Source organism: Manis pentadactyla, chromosome 2, assembly GCF_030020395.1.
Source record: "Manis pentadactyla isolate mManPen7 chromosome 2, mManPen7.hap1, whole genome shotgun sequence".
In the NCBI taxonomy this organism is placed as follows: domain Eukaryota; kingdom Metazoa; phylum Chordata; class Mammalia; order Pholidota; family Manidae; genus Manis; species Manis pentadactyla.
Window position 1 is genome coordinate 127313211 of NC_080020.1, and position 18261 is coordinate 127331471.

General features: G+C 38.4%; 1 long non-coding RNA gene across 1 annotated transcript in view; it reads left to right on the top strand.

Moving 5' to 3' along the window:
- The first annotated feature begins 3114 nt into the window (after nucleotides 1-3114).
- LOC118918185 (uncharacterized) overlaps nucleotides 3115-18261 on the top strand; it is a 30364-nt gene continuing 15217 nt past the window's right edge. The window contains exon 1 of the long non-coding RNA XR_005027039.2: nucleotides 3115-3226. This is a non-coding gene — a long non-coding RNA (uncharacterized LOC118918185). The remainder of the gene's footprint in view (nucleotides 3227-18261) is intronic.

Here is an 18261-nt window from a genome sequence, read left to right on the forward strand (position 1 = left end):
AGCACTGGATTTTTGGAAAGGGTGTCATACTGTGTGATGCACTTTAACAAGCAAATCTGAAATCCAAGTCTGGACAGCATAGGCAAAGATGTGAGCTCAATCAACTGACTACTTAATAACAAATAACATCCTGGAATTAGACCGAGGAATGTATTACAGTCTATTTCATGACTTCTTAAAGGGGTCTAGCTTGAGTACAACCAGGGATTTGCAGAGACCCTGTTAGGAAGACAAGCCCAGAAGGACACATTACACACCCTACAGTCATATAAATGAGACTGCCAGGATGTCTCAGTACCTGAACTCTCCAGCCACAGCATAATAACTTCTTTGTCAGTGCTCTAACAGCACTTCTAAAATTGTTCTAAAAGAGTGCACTGAGGATTTTTAGGGTAGTGCAACTACTCTCTATGACACCACTGAGGTAGAGTCATACCATTACACATTAGTCAAAATCCAGAAAATGTACAGCACCAAGAGGGGAATCCTGTAAACTTTGGACTTTGGGTGATAATGATGTGTCAGGGAGGGTTCCTTGATTATAATAAACGTACCACTCTAGTGGATGTCAACAATGGGAGAGGCTGGGCATTTGGGGGAAAGGGGATATATGGGAGATCTTTGAACCTTCCTCTCAACAATGCTGTGAACCTAAAATTGCACTAAAAATAAAATATGTTTTTAAAACTTGTTTTATATTACTTATAAAAAGCTTGTATTCCTTCTGCATAGAAGAAGGGAGCAGGTACTAAGTTTTCATTTATTTGACTAAACCTACCATGTTTTCACAGGGCATGGCTTATGGTAGGTTCTCAGAAATTATTGTTTAAATGATAATTCTTTCCTCCAAACCAGTTTGCAGTCTAACTATTGTTTATAAAACTATAGGCAAAACACTACTATGCATGATCAGGCTGTGGACACACACATATTTTATTACCCTGATTGATTCTTTGTCCTCCAACTGTTACATTAGGAACTCAAGAATCCTTCTTACACTAATTTGTCAGTAAAGATTATGTCTATTTATTCACATAAAAGCAACCCAGAAACAGGAAGTTCAAGGAAGATAGATCAGATACATTGCATTCTTCAGAGATCTGGAACCTGAGTTTCTGCTCATCATCAGTGTTTGATTTCCATTCTCAAGGTCTCACCTCCTGTCCCAAAATGACTCCTGAAGTTCCAGCCATCAAGTTCATTTTTTCAAACTGAAAGGAGAAATGTCAAAACTTCCTCTTACAGAAATGAGTTCATTTTAATAGCATTTCCAGAAGCCTCATAAAACTCAACTACTTATACTTCATTGTCCAGAATTTAGTGATGTGGCCACACAGAGCTGCAAGGGGGATGAAGGAATGCAATCTTTTGTTCTGGATGGCAGCATAACTCCAAAAGGCAGAGTTCTGTTACTAAGGAGGAGAGTGAGACTTGGTGTTAAGTTAGCCATAGTGGTCTGCACCTCACCCGTCCTCAAATGTGTCTGGGAAATTTAAATGCACACCTCACCTGCTTTAACAAACCACTCCCCAAACATTCGCACTTGCTTCCCTTGTCCAAGACTCCTCCTTGTTCCAGAAGCCCCTGGCATCATCGTGCCATGCATTGTGTCCTTGTACACAAAGCTCCACTAGAGCTCAAGAAACCTGCTGCTGTGCCAACGTCACGCTGCTTTTCCACTGTCTTCTCAAGCCTCCTTTAACCAAAACATAGTGCATCTAAGAATGTCAAATCTGGGATACAGAGGTGGGTCTGACTCGCTTTGGGTTCTGGCAATATGTCACTAAGAACATTCCCTGGTTGTTTCCTCTGGAGAATAATTGAATCAGTAATTCCTTGCACACTGTTTTTCCTTTTTCTCTTACAGCATAAAAGCAAACTCAAGTAAAAATATTCTACTATCTACTGAAATTTCAAACATCAGATTGGAAGGAGATTTTCATAGCTTTTGGCTAGATTTTAGAGGCAGATATAAACAAACAGAGTGAATACATCTATTTATAAACACAGGCAATTAGAAAAACAAAAAATAAATGTGAGAAGCTGAAAATATGTTCCTTTTTGTATGTTTCAATATTTTTAGTGATCATGTTTAATCTCATAAGACATTTTTTAGTCATATTAATGGGTCATATCTACATGTTAGCATGGATAGAATGATCTGTTTATTATTTATTTAGAGAAATCCACCAAGTGGCTTGATTCTTAACAGCCAAAATTTCAACGCTAACTCATACCAGCAAGACGTTCGTGATTCTGGAAAAGGTGATTAATCTGTGCCTTACTTTCTCAATGTAGGAAGAAAAAGTAGTAACATTGTATAACTAGATTCACTATACACAAATATCATAAAACAGCTCCTGATATATATTGTGTTATTTAAGTGATAGCTATCATTTTGATTAACTTGAAAAGATTTCAGAACCTGATGAAAAATACCGTGCATTGACACTTATTAGCAGAATACTTAGATAATTTTTTGATTGCATAGAATATATCAAATATTTACCCCAGTTAGTACCTGCTTCCCCCAAATGATAAACTATCAATAGGCACCTATTTCCTCATAAAAGGTTATGAAAACATGAAGACACGTACATGAACCAATATCAAGTTTCTTTTCTATACCTGGCATTTAGGGCCACCATATGGCACAAGTCCATGGGGCTCCATTCATAATGTGTTTTTATATAAGTTGAATTCTGGGGGTGCCACTAATATAGATCACAGGGTAACAGGCCCCCCTGGAGTTGTGCATTATTAGCTCTTGGGCATTATGCCAGCCACTTACATTAGACTGCAAGTTGCCTGGTGAGGGAACATCCTCAATAAGGCTAAATAAATTGCTTGGTTTAGTGTCCTCACTGAGGAGCACCATCTTTTCAGCATCAGCTCTAAGTCTCAGCCCAACCAAACTGTATGCTCTTGTGGTGTGCCAAAATTTAATGGCAGAGTAAACACTAGGACTTATAAATGCTCTTTTCTGTTCATTGTTCACGGCTAGGCGAGATTAGGCCTGTGGACTTCTGGGAGTGTCCACAAGACTAAAATAAACCTACTGTCCTTGTTGATAAGGAAAAGCTCTTTCAGAAGCAACTGAGACCCACCAAAGGAGAACGAGAGTAACTGTGACTAATCCCAGGACTGAGGCAACTCATCTCAGGTCCTGGGCACTGGAAACACTGCTAGATCTCAGGAGAGGAAATACTCCTTACGTTTGAACAAGGTGAGGAAATGGAAGGGCACCCTGTGACTTTCGCCTGTGTTTTTCTATGGTCATTCCTACCAGGCCTTTTGCATATGGCCCTTGATTCTTTCAAAGTCTGTTCTCCTCTCTTTTCTCATGTTCCCATCTGGCAGTGTCTGATGAGTAAATCGCACGGCTACTGAGCAGAAAGGCTCCAATAAAGCATACTTTGTGCTAAGGTCCAGATGGAGAGTGGAGAACACAATGATTTTATCTGAATGTCACATAATATTGAATTGTGTAGAGAATGGTTTGTGTACCCTAACAGTGGGTAGAGTATCATATCTTGCTGTTAAGATTAAAGAAAAATGAAAGAAGCAAAAGTAAGCAGACAGTGAAAAGATCAGTGGTTGCTCAGGGTTATGGTGGAGGGAAGGATGAATAAATAGGAGCACAGGACTTTTGGGCAGTGAAATTCCGCTGTATGATTGAAATTCTAATATTGGATACTCTGTGTAGGGGCCAAGGGTTGACCTCCCCAAGATGTGCCATTGTGATATGCAGATTATTTTGAGTTGAAAACCATCAAGGCCCAAAAGACTCAGGAAGATACTCTGACCCCCACCCCCCAACTGCATAAAAAGAAGTAGAAGGAAAAAGAGCTGTCACTGTACAGAGTTTTAGCGTAGTGTAAACGAGGTGTGGTGGACAGGGAGGTATGCAGCTGAACCTGTTAAGAGTTCCTCTCTGTGCCTCTCCACTGCTTCTGCATGTCCTATCAAGTATTTTGTTTACCAAACATTTACTCTCTTCACAATCCTGTGAGTTGCTTCCTTTTTCCTTTGCAGTCTCAGACTGTCCCATCCCCCAACCCAGCACCACTCCTCCCCGTGGCTCACTCAGCATGACATCTACCTCAGTCTCCCTGTCTTCCCACCCACGTCTGTGGCTTCCCCACACGTGTGTAGGTAAACATTGTTTTTTTCTCCTGTTAATCTATCCATGTCAATTTGATTCTTCGACCAGCTGTAAGACCCTCATTGGGTAGAAGAAATTTCTTCCTCCCCAACACATCAGTAGACATTTGCCCAAGCTCAGGATGTACAACACTAAGAATGAACCTAACATGAACTATGGGCTTTGGGTGATAGGAATGTGTTGATGTAGATTCATGCATTATAAGAAATGTTCTACTCTGGTTGGGATGTTGATAACAGGGCAGGTTATGCATGTGTGGGGACAGGGGCTATATGAGATCAATTTCACTGTGAATCTAAAACTATTTTGTAAAGATAAAGTCTTTAAGAAATGAGAAAAAATTTAACCAACATAAAAAAGGACCTAATCTAAGAAAAAAAAATGATTCAACTCCTTCCTGGCTATAGGTTCTATAACAATTATGAAATTCAACCAAATTTTTTAATTACTCCATATCCTAGAGCATGAATAATGACAAGGACCACTTATCTTTAGCTCTAACTATAACTTTTCTACTTTACTTTATATGTCCAGAAAATATGAAATTGCTTGATTTAATATAAATGATTTTATTGTACACAGGCACATGATAGGATATACATCATGAAATACAAATTTGTGTGAAGACAGTATTTTAAAACATTTCCTTTTTCTAGGCAGATGTTAATATTAATTGATATAGAATTTAATATATCGAATTATATTAAAGTATATAATATATATACTTTAAGTAAGTAAGGAAATCCTCAGGAAAATTACCTAAAATTTTCAGATGCCACAAAAAAAAATCACAGATATTCAGTGACAATGAAGAAGCTAATACTTATGAGAATAAATATCCTCTGTGATGTTGGAAGGTAATAACATTCTGTAGTGCTTTGCAGGTCAGGCTGGTACCCTGGCCCTGAATATAATTTTTAAAACTTGACCAAGTGACCACACGATGGCAGCATTACATAAAAGATGATGCAAATGAAAATAAGACAAACGTTTTATGTATAAATACTGCTAATGTGTATGCCTTGATTTCATCTGATCAAAAGACAAAATAGCAAAATAAATCACTTCTCTAGCAAATACTTGATGAGAATGAATCAGCAGCGTGTCAGTCATTTCACATTGCCCAGTCTCAAGTAAAAAGAGCATATTATTCAACCATAATTTCAGGAACAGTCTCCCAAAAGGGAATTTCACAAAGAAGCCTGAAGTTTCCCTTCTTTAAATAAATGAGACATGGCACAAGGAAAGCAAAGTTGATAGGTTACACATTCTCAGACACGGCATCAATATACACCCACACACGTAAATATAATATAGAGGGAACTGTAAATGAAGTCTGAGAATCTCTATATCACCATACTCAAAAGATATCACTACTTATTGAAGGCCTCACTCACTTTGAAACTTAAATTTGGCTTTATTATAATCAGTTTAAAATGTTACATTACAGAGTGTTAGAATAATGTCATGAGCTGTTATGAGGTCTGAATAATTTTGTGCATATAAAATATGTTGCATTAAACACATTAAATACCAAATTTTAGGAGAAAAATAATTTATACTATGAAGATATTCCAGTGTATTTTATCTATGAAATTGGAAACAGCTTACTCTGTGAGGAAATAATTGAAAATCTTAGGTGTCCCTGATTCTAATTTGTTTGAATAAGTGTGAAGTTGTTTTTGAGCTTCCTCTTTATATTTCAGTAATGTAAATCCAAACAGCTCATCTGACTTACTTTTTTAACAAGGCCAAATAGAGTCATTTGCCCCCAAGCCAAGACTTAATTACAGTTTCAACCTATTTCAGGAATGTGACCTTTAAACAGTCAATCAGGAATTTTCTGGTCAGCACCAATGAGGTAATCTGTCACATGGCCCTCTTCATCCCCCTAAAAGAAGATCTGCATGCTAAGACCCCCCACTCTTCCTCCTAAGAGGGTGACCTAGCCTGAAATAATCCTTTATTTTCTTTGGCTAATAATTTCACTGCCCCTTCCCATTTTGTACAATTCCTCAGAGCATCTCTTTACTTGCTAGATGGGTTGCTGCCAGATTTATGAATTGCTTGTAAATCCAGTTGAATCTTCAACCTCCCCTGTTTGAATTTTGGTTTTTAACAGACTTCATTCATTCTTAGAGCTGAGGATTTATTGAGATGCTCTAATTTCTATCCTTACAGGTTCAAAACCTCCTTATATACACTAATTCTATTTTCCTAACTTTGCAATCAGGATCCTAAATAGAAAGAGAAAATATTGGTTATATGATTAACATTTTGGGTACACTGAGATTATTCAACAGTTACTAAGTCAAAATATCTACAACATCTGGATTTGATTTGAATATGTACTCACCCTGTCACAAATGGAAATTTTAAAATAAAATATGCATAATATTGTATTACAGTAGGTTAATTTATTTATTTCTTTTTTAGAAACATTTTAAGTGAAATGTGCATAACACTATCTTATAATAAGTTTACAGTACTGTCATATAATAAATTCCCCACTTTGGTTGGTTTTTCTTTGCCCAAAATGTTCCATACAAAAGGAATTTTTATGAAGGTCAAGCTAATTGATTTCATATTGTATTATAACACCATACCACAATATATTCTAATATATACTAGTAGTATAAATTTTCATTATCATCTTACTCTCATAATATAGAATATCTTTCTGTACTTTTTAGCTCCCTACTGGTTTTTTTTGGTTATGTCCCTCCCTCCACTGTATACTCTGGAAATTCTAACACCAATTTTTGCCTTTTTTTAGATGATTATAGTAACTGGGGAGATCTCTCTGATAAAATTTTCAGCACTTTCTGGTATTCATTAGACAAATGTTTGACTAGGATATATGTTCTATCCTCTGACCTTAGTGTTGATAGCAGTCTGCAAGATATGCATCTTCCTAACCCTTTGATGAATAAGAATGAAAATTCCAGAAGCATACATCACTGCATACTTTGGTACAGGGTGCTCTGAGTCATCTGGTCCACCACGCCAAAACAATTAGGCTCCGGGTCAGGGGAATGCTTTGCTAAAGAATAGTGGATGCTAGCCAGGTGAAGTGGGAAGGGAGGAGTGGCCAGAAAGGGGTGAAAGAAGAAAGGGAGAATATCCGTGAATATTCTAAGGACAGGGAATGGCTTGAAGAGCTGCCTGGCTGAAGGAGGGTGCAGTATTCAGGAACCATACCCAGTGGTCCTAAAGCAGAGAGGCAGCCGGGGTGGAAAGGAGTGAGCATATTGAGTCACATGAAGGCCTTAAAGGCCATGTGAGGAATGATTTGTTTTATCCTGAGGGTGCTGGCCATGATCAGAAACGTTCTGGCTGAGAACCCTTGGAGCACTCCATTTCTTCCTTTACATTTCTCCCTGTCTCTCGTGAGCGAGCCTCCATTCTTTCTCTAGCTGGGAGTTCGTAGTATACAGCTGACCAGGGGGTTCCTAGCCTCAAAGTTTTCCCAGTGTCTTTCAGGAAGATGGCACAACTCTGTAATTTTGTTGTGGCTTACTTTTTCAGATGTACCATCTCTCCCTCCCCGCCTCCTCCCTGCTCCCAGGCAGGAGGCTCTCTGCTCTCCAGCTGCTTCCCAGATGTTCCCCCCTCCACCTGCCCGTGGGTGTAGATGTGCTCACTCAACCCGAAATTCTTTTTTGCCACTTCTCAGGCTTTCTGACTACAAGACAAGTCCCTTTGCTAACCACAAATGATGGTCTACGTTTCCTGCTCTGCTTTTATGCAAATACCCAGCATAACATACTAACAGCAACGGAATCTCTTTTCTTATCTGTTGCCACCCTCAAAAAAATCCTAAACTCCTTGAGGACATGGGTGTGATTTGTATTTAGCAACCCTCATAGCAAAGTTGACTGAATGAGAGAATTAGATGATAAGGACCTGAACAGAAGCAACAGTGGCCTCTTTTCCTTGGGCCATGTGCTCTATCAACCAGTATCATGGGAATCTAGCAACACAACACTCTGTCAGCCAAGACTTTAACCTAGAGAGTATGTGCATATGTCTGTATTTCTGTACTTATTTTACTACTTTGTTGAAACATGTTGTTTTTGTTTTAGAAAAGTTAAAAAGGAGATATGATGATACATATGTAGCTATTTTATGCTTTCTTTGCAGTTCAGTGTCTCAGATAAACTCAAAACTGACCAAGTTTTATAAACAGTAAAGTTAGAGTCTCTACTATAGGGAATTGGGAATTGGAGGGATGGAGTAGGGATTGTTCAGTTAGTGGACATTACAAAAGCTCAGAGACCAATCACATGAGGAAAAGAAAGCAATCTTCGTAACACACTGAAGGGGAAGGGAAACTTTCTGGCAACATCTTGAGATTGTACTGCTATTCACTAAACCTTGTTACCATGAGAAGTCACTCCTCTTAGAGATGGCTGAGAAGGCAGATGGAGGGCAACACTTGCTTAAGCCCTGCTTTTTGCCCTTGATTTTTAAAACTTTCATGGACATAAAGGAAACTGGACATATCTATCAAATTTCAAAACTGGAAGGAATTTGTCTAATGACTTCAATCCACCTTTAGTGCAAACAGTCCATTTTTAGGGAAGGCCACATAAAATGCCATTGAGATTTGCAAAAGTAAGACAGACAGAAGAGACGCTGTCAGAGATACTTGAAAACCTGTGTCTATACTCTTCTGGGCAATGATGTGAAAGGGTTCTATGCAAAGTGGTATCTCTAGTTAATATGGACTTTGGAGAAATGTTATTTATTTTTTAAGTTGTAGTATTGTGTGCTATGGGTGCAAACAGCTCTTTGTGGAGGAGTGTATCTGTTCTTGTGAACAGCTGCTCCTAGGACCAGGAGCTAGGAATGTAGACTACAGGAATTATGTGCAGGCAAGATGAACTCCACCCTGAAGGAAGATGACAAAGAGAAATGAAGTGCTCAAGGTGTAGCTCCAACTAGGCCATTGATTTACTCCCCTTGGTGGTATTGAATTCTGAGCCATCTAGACTTTTAAAGATTTTTAAAAATTAAAAGATGGTGTTTAAAGAGGCAGAAGAGTATCTTTCAGAATCATGTTTTATCTTTAAGATCTGAAGAATTGTCCCTTTGAGCCACAGGGTAGGAGCATAGCTCTGAAAGGAAGGTTTGAATTCCGTCTTGCTGGGAGGGGATGAGGTTGGCTCTGAAGGATGGTTCTGGAACATTTTTCAAAGAGGCAGATTCTGGGAAAGTCCACAAGGAGACTGGCAACTGGCCAGGCCAGTATCTGAGGGCTCTGCAAAGCTATGTAACTTCAAGGTAACCCCCAGTTGTCTTTCTCTAGTCATTGACCAAGTTTTATAAACAGTATAGTTTGAGTCTGTGCTGTAGGGAATTGGAGGAGGGATGGAGTAGGGATTGTTCAGACCTTGGACCACAGCAGCCAAGAGGTGAGCCATGCTCTCTCAGGTCAAACTGGGAGTGAAAGTTATAACCTTCCAGTATGCTGTGATCCCCTTCCTGCAGAAAAAATTCATGGATACTGCAGAGGTAAGCACTGGACCACCCCAAGCAGCACCTTGAGTTGACTTAAGAAAATTCATGGGAGAATTAAAAAATCTGCCAAAACTTTCATATCTACTTCATGACTGCTTTAGAATTAATATTAAAGTCTTTTAATTCTGTCAATAATTAAAGAAAAAAACAACACATGAAACACTTATACAAATAACTGAACATAAATATGAATGCAACTTGAGAAGAGTAAAAACAAAAGAACATCCATGTAAGTACCATCTGTAAGATAAATTTTAGCCAAAATAAGCAGGCGAAGAGAGGCAACAAAGGGCCAGGTAGTTTATTTGAATGCCACTCCCCAGTGATGTTCTGCGGTCTGGGTATTACAGGCTGGGGAAGTCACACCCAGTCAGGGAGGTGGGGGCTTATAAGGGATTAGGAGGGGGAAGAGTGGGCAAGCTATCCTAGGGGGCGAGGAGAGGTATGATTGGCTAAAGGTGACATAATAGACAACTAGAAACTTTTTTCCTTCCAAGAGGAAGGAGGCTGACATCGGGGTCTTAGTTGGCACATCAGAAGGATGGAATTCAGGAAGAGCTGTCCCCTTTCCATATAAGGCACAGACCTTGGGGTCTAGTTTGTTCTCCCCCTATGGCATCTCTCTGTTCTGTTTGCATGTCCTTGTTTTTCGTTCCTCCAGCCTAACACCATCCAGTCCAAGAAAAGGAGTATCTCAGCAGACCGTGGCAAGTCTTGTGGCCCATCGTGATTGCACCTGTTTTCTTTCATTCAATGAAAATAGCGTATGGTCCTTCTGTTAGGTAGAAAGATAGACATGAACAGCTGGGGAAAGTGAAGATAAGGTTCAAGGAAAAACTCTGCCCAGGTAGGGGGTCCCACAGGAAGACAACAAAGATTAGCAGGGAGATAACTTCTTGTTTATGGGACCAGGCCAAACTGGTCCCAACCAGATCCCAATGGAACAAAACTAAGACCCACCCAAAACACACCTCGTCAAAATCTCATCAAAATAAAACTGTGGTTTTGCCTCCCACCCTACCCCATGGGCTTTTCTGTGTGCATTCTGGGAAAAGACATGTGCACCAAGAGGAATGGGTGTGTAACTAAAGCTGTCAATCAAGTGATATCACCCTGTCAATCAAAAGAAGGGCCTCCCAGCTAGGTGATTCCCCCCTCCCCACCCACAAAGTTTGGGACCTTTGTCTACCTTGACTCAGCCACTCCTCCCTTGGAGTGTATTCAAATAACTTTCACTCTGCTTTGCTTCTCTGTCTCTGCCTTTCAATTCTTTGTTGCATTTGGGAACAAGGACCAAGGAGAACAAACTCAACCCATTGAGACTTTTACCTCTAAAATCGTTCTTGATTTATGGAGACTATATTAATTCTTCAAATATTAGTAATAATCAAAATACATTTCATTTTACTTTGTCCTTATTTTTTGTCAGATGTCAATTAGAATTCCTGAGAACCCTTGACATAAATCCAGTTCAAAGAGAGAAAGAGCATTGATGAAAGAGCACAGTCTTTTTGACTCTACCTTGTACTCACCCATATGTCTCCAAAATCATGAGAGTAAAATTTAATTTCTAAATTTCATCACACTTATACTTTCCACTGTAGTTATGTTACTTGGTTAAAGAAAGTAGGCTGTTCTTACCTACTTTTTAATTCTCCTTTTTCAGTAGACCTGTAAGCACTCAGTCCTTCCCAAAAGGTTCTCTGTCAGATTCATAAAATGGAATGAAATTATCAGTTTAAGGAAATGACAGTGGAGGAAGATGTCAATGAGAGTAAGGAAATCAGCTCTCTAAATTTAAATAATGCCATCTCATGGTATCATTCATTCACAAAAATTTACTGAGATTTTACCATGTGCTTGGAACTCTACACATTGGTAGAAACTTACAAAATATAGTGCAATCCCTCTAAATTCTCTAAAAACAAATGAATGATGGTTGTTGGGAAGGAAGAAATTTTCTCCACCCTTCAAGGGTCTTCTAGCTTGTCTAAGAATCAAATTGACATGAGACAGATAAACAGGAGAAAAAAAAACAATGTTTACTGTAACTCCAGGGAGAAAATTACAGGGAAAAATGCTTTTGAAACTGAAATCAGTCAAAGGGAAAGAAATAAAGTGGGAAAAACCCATTTATTGCTTACAAGAGTCATGCACTTCTGTTCTCCAGGGTCTCTCTGGACCAGGCTACGGAGGAAGGGACCCCACCCAACCTCTCTGGTCCAGATATGCCCTGCTGGCCCTTGTAATTACCTATTGATATGGAAATGGCTACGTTTCTCCACCCCTTGGAAGTACCTACAGATATGGAGATGCACTAAGGCCAGGCAAGAGATTCTGGAAATATTGCAACTTTACCTACATTACTTACATCTGTATGGGGAAGCCACAAACATGGGTTCCAAAGACAGTCAGGGAGAATGAGGTATATATGTCATCCTGAACCAATGAGAGGGGTGTGGAAGTCTGACACTTCAAAGGAAAAGGAAAGTAATTCACAGAATTATGAAAGGAGTAAATGTTTGGTAAACAAAATACTTGATGGGCCACACCAAAACAATGAGCCACAGAGAGGATTTTTAACAGGCTTAGCCACTTCCCTCCCTGTCTACCACACCTGGTTTACATTCTAATATTCCTGTCTATGGTAATAACTCTCCAGGAAGTAGTTCCTCTATCTAAATTCTTTATATGCAATTGTGGGGTGAGAGGTCAAAGTATTTTGCTGGGTGTTTTAGGCCTCGATGGATCTCAACTCTGAAATAATCTGCATGTCACAATGGCACATCTTGGGGCAGCCTGCTCTTGGTCCCTCCAATGGAAAAGCTGCATTGTCTTGAAATATCAAGGATGTTTTATACTGATATTTATGTATCCACTTCAAATCTATAATTGAATACTATTATGGGCTGGACTGGGTCCTCCTATAATCCATATCTTGAATTCCTAACTCCCTGTACCTCAGAATGTAACCGTATTTGAAGCTAAGGCAATTAAGTTAAAAAGAGGTTCTTAGGATGGGCCCTAATCCAATATGACTAGTATCTTTGTAAGAAGAGGATGAGACACCAGGGATGTACACACACACAGGAAAGCCCAGGTGAACATGCAGTGTGAGAAGGCGGCTATCCAAAAGTTAAATAGGGAGGACTCTGGAGAAACCAAGCTGACATCTTGCTCTTGGACTTCTAGCCTACGGAAAGTTGAGGAAATAAATTTCTGTAATTTAAGCCACCCAGTCTGTGGCATTTGTTATGGCAAATAAATGTAAACTAATACAAATACCGAAGGTGACAGCCATTTTACAAAGTACCTTATATAATTTGGGTAGCTGTCAACTAGTTGAAAATTGCGTATTATCCATTCTCTTAAAATACTACTTATATCACTCCATTTAGATTGTACGTCTTTGAACATAGTTGTAATGCAGCTACATACACACCAGGGGGCAAGCATGATCTGAGTCTGTATTTCTCATTTGAAAAGATGGGATCTGTTTTAAAACCAAATGACTGCAATGTGCATAATGTTTGTACGTTCTATCAAACAAAGCGTAGGCGAAAGCTTAGATTACCAGGACAATATATAGAAATACATCAAGAATGAGATTCTCTTTCAAATGAATCTTCTTATTCCATTCAAGGCCAGATTCGTGGGTCTCTTTGTTCTCTTATGGATCCAATTACTCTATGCAATTTTAAGTCAGCCTTTATAAATGACTTTGAAGCAACACCATCATCTAGTATTCAATCTTGATATTTTAACACATATTATTAAGAGCATTTGTAACATTTTTATATACTGAAATATAAAATTCATCATACTCATTAATATAATACTCAGTTAAAATTTCAAGGGGAGTTTTTAGTACTAGTAGTTGGAATTAGCAGCAAGAACCCAAGACATTTCTTCATTTACTTGCTTTTGACTCACATCCAGCATTGTTCAGCCTTGTTCATTAATCAAGTTTTCAACAGTAATTATTTCTTTAAATATAAGTTAGACTGTTGGCACACATTTCAAGATATTTGTATGTTTTTCCAAGGCACAAATTCTCACAATTTTATACCCACGTACATAAATATTCTGGAAAGTCATCATCTGTGTTTGCATCTGTGGATGTGAATATGTGTGTGCATATGTATCTGGTATATGTAGTAAGCTTTGGAATGTTGATATAGTAGTGGGCAATGAAGTGTTTGTGAAAATAATAAGAAGTAGCATATCAGAGGAAAAAACTAAACAGAACATTTCATACTGGTCCTGGTAACCTCCACTAATAAAGACCGATGGAGCTTATTAAAGCCCATTGCAGGGCTTATTAAAGTCCAGATACAGTTTGAAATTATTAGTATATTGCTTGTCCACCTTTAAGAGACTAAAGGCAATCTCCTTAGAAGGGGATCTTTCTGTTGGAATTTACTATAGTCACCCACTGAAGGGGAGGGTATAGAAATTTAAGGTAGTCTTGCTTATACGTAGGTGCAGGCCTAGAGCTCCTTTTATCAAGGAAGGATCAGCTCTGTTTATTCAAAGTCCTGGAAGAGAAATAACAGGACACTGAGGAAGCCTGAAACTCCTTGCTGCCCCTGAATACGAACTCCGAGTCCAGGAGTCACCCTTTTGACAAGAGCTACTGAGTTCTCTACACCAGACCAGAAGGGCTGAGCCCAGACAGCTCATTGATACCAGGTACAGTGGCCACTCCAACACCAAATTCTGGATGCTGACTCACATAGAATTCTCTGGTTGATTCTTTGACTGTTTCTATGCTTCAGATGAACAATGGCTGATACTGCAGTTAAATATATATATATATACATGAAATGCTTCGGAGGAACTCACTATGCTTAACTCTCAGCAGTACCTGAACCATTCTTTGGTGGAACTATGTCTAACCAAGAGCTTTGTGTGAATCTTCCTAATCATTCATTGGAACTGTTCACATTGTAGTGAATTTTACAGTGAAACAGAACTTAGTAAGAAAAAGCAGAAAATTAAAACCACACTCTTACTTAATTGATGCCTAGAAAGAATGGTTGAGCATTTGCTTGATAAAAAGAATTTAACTAACATTTCCCCTCGTATTCCTGGGTTTCTAGCCCTCTCTCTGTCTCTCTTTCTCTCTGTCTCTCTCCTTTGTTTGCTGGGTCATTTGACAATCTAGCATTTTTTTTCTTTTTTAAATCATAGGAATTGTTATGCTGGAAGTGGGAACCATGGATCCATTACAAATTAACTGTTTAAAAGAAAAGAGCACAGGTGTTCATGTTTTTCCCTCTCTACCTCTACTGCCAAAAGAATATAATGCCACATTCCCAAAAATAAAAACTACTGAAAGAAAATGAAAAAAAGATACCTATCTTGAGTATCCAGAGTTATCCCATATTGGGAAGTTTTACTGGATAACAGAATTGAGATTATAATACTGGGTAGGAAACTACTATGATTTTCATGGTTCTCTGAGAATTTCTAGGTATTATCAAATGAAATCCTTGCTGCAAGCTATGAGGTAGGAATTGTCATTCCTACTTTACAAATAATGAGAAAGGTTAAATATGTCCGAGGTCATGGAATTAGATAGCTGCAGAGCCAAGATTCAATACACCCATGCTCTCTGGATAAACCAAGTGTCTTTTCAAGGACATGGACAAAGTTTTCAGATCAAATGCAGCATTTTGTCTGACAGATTACTGTACCCATCTACTGTTTCAAATAATCTCTTAATGTCAGGTATTATAAATCTATATTTATTTACCATAGCTGTAGATACAATTTTATACATATATGTACTTATTAACAGCATTGGCTTTATGAAGAGCAACAGCTTTAAAACACGATCTCTTCTTAAAAATATTAAATGGGAAAGGGGTTATAATTCCTTATGTTAACTGACAATTTTCTTAAACGTAAGATCAAAGACTTCATTTCTGAAATTCTAATTAAGTATTAATCTACAATGCTTCAGGAAGAGACCATAAAATTAAAATATAATTTAACAATAGAGCCATCACAAATAATATTCAAACACTACTTAACCAATAAAATAATATTTCATTCAAATGGTAATAATATTACTTAGGATTCTCCAACCAGTGACATTAGCATTCGAATCAAGATGTTTATTCAAGTAATTCTCAACTTCACCCATGTCCACTTTTTGTTTTTTAGATATAAAAATGCTTCAGCTTTTTCCAAGGTAATAGAGATCAGGGTTAATTGATTACAATGATAATATTCTTCATTGTAGTTGTTATTTTGTTATTTTGCCTAATGTAATACTTAGAAATGATTGTCTACTATGAACATCAAATAGTATATGCTTCAAACACTGTCATATTTTCATAATGACACAAACATAAAAATCTAGTCCAAATGCCAAGTCTGTAAAACATCAGAAAGAGAAAATATGGATAGGTGTGATTCAAAAGTTTCTATAAAATATGTTTCATCTCTACAGTTCTCTTTTACTTAATTGGATATCCCTATTTTAGGAATCTCAATGTGAGGACATTAAATTGCATTTGTTTCCATTATATCAGAGTTCTTTGAAAATTGTGATAAAAAGAAAAAGTCTGTTATGACCATTGAGAGCAGAACAGGGCAACATTTAAAAATATACTCATAAATAACATATTTTAATGGGAAAAATATAATTTCTTTTAAGGAAATTTCCATTCTATCTTATAAATTCACCCTTGGTGAACCTTTATTTTAAACTATTAAAAAACTGTTTCCATTTATATTTTAATTAGAAAATATTGGTTTATTTTTATTTGAGTGAACCTTGTATCCATTGTGTCATCACTTTTGAGAAGTAATATATTTCAGTAACTCCTGACTGCAGAGCTATCATTTCAAATCAGCTGCAGATTAAAAAAAAAAGAATTGGCATCTCTGAGTGTCAATTTAATTTAAAGTTTCACCCTAGATACTACCTGAGGTCAACGGATCTTCTTTCCTGCCCTCAATACAAGCATTAAGAAATATTTTATGAGCTAGAACAATAAACACACTTCCCAATAAGCCAACCAACCTGATCCAATTAAGACTTGGCTTAACCAGTCTATACCTATGCAGACAGCACTTTCAGCTAGTACTTAATATACTGATTTAGGGATGCATATTCATAAAGACACGGAGATTGTTATAAGGGAATTGAGTCCAAGTAGATAATCCATAGTAAAACTAGTTAGTGGATGCTCAGATGTAAACTGTTTTGAAATTGAAACTAAATAGGGAACAAAGACAAGGAAAGCCAGAGTGACATTTCATGGAGGGTGTAAGTCCGGGGAAAGGAAATCCCGGGGCAAAATGCCTCTAAAAACCAAAATCAGTCAAAGGGAGAAATAAAGTTTAAATCCCACTTATTGCTCACAAACTGCAGTCCCATGCCATCTTTCTTCTCTTTCTAAAGCAGCCACAACACCAGCCCTCCCCATCACCTCTCAGGTACAGATAACCCTCTATTGCCCAGGTAATTACCCATTAATATGGAGATGAACTTCTCCACGCCTGAGGAAAGATGGGAATGCACTAAAGCCTACTTTTTTACACCTCTGAACTCCTGTTGATACGCAGATATACCAAAACCAGGTGAGAAATTCTGGAAATGTTCCAATTTTACTCACAGTCCACCTCTCCAGAAATCTCGCCTTACAATTTACTCGATCCCCCTCTTCGGACCAATCTAGTAACATGCAATAGCAACAGCAATAAAATCTTGATAATCCTCAAGCCAGAGGATTCAGCCTATGCAGATTAAGTACTTTACAGCACAATCTCTCACTAAGCACAAAATACGTTTCTACACTTGTTTACTCATTCCTAACAATCATGCTAGATTGCTCACAAAACTTTCACAAACATTAGACAAAGTCAAGCCTCTCTTTAAACATTATTTTCTTGACAACAGCAACACAATCATGATTCTCAAGGCAAAGGATTCAGCTAGGTTCAAAGTCCCATGCAGATTAAGTCCAAAGCTCATCCATTCCTGCCATCACGCAGCAGCTGCTGCCAGGGGGCACATCCAGGACATAAAGACCGTAGAAGCAAATAACCGTGATTGTCGGGGGCCAATTTGCTGTTATTACAGGAATACACAGAAGGCCAGCTTCCAGACCTTTTCCCCAAGGTGCCAGAAGAGCCAGCCATAGCCAATCTATGTGTTGAAATGTCCAGGGCCATGTCCATTTTACTCCTAATTGCTGCACCCATCCTTGCAACACATGTCCAATGAAGTGGGTACCTTGATCACTCTCAGTAACCGGCAACCGACCATAAGCTGCAGAGAGATGCTCTAGGCCCCTCTTGGTGGTTTGCTGATCTGCACAACATGCAGGGCACTCCTTCTGGGCTCAGTTGACTTCTTCAAAGGTGAAAGACAAGCCATACTGATGGGCCCACATTGTCTTTTGAGGTGTCTGTGCCATGCCACTCTGTGGCCTTTGGGTCCAGTCTTGCACCCACCCCGCAATGGGATAGGTGGTTGTTACCTTGGTAATAGCTGTTCTGGTGATGGGCTCTGTAGCCAGCAAGGCGTGGTACACAGCAGCCAGTTGCTTCTCTAT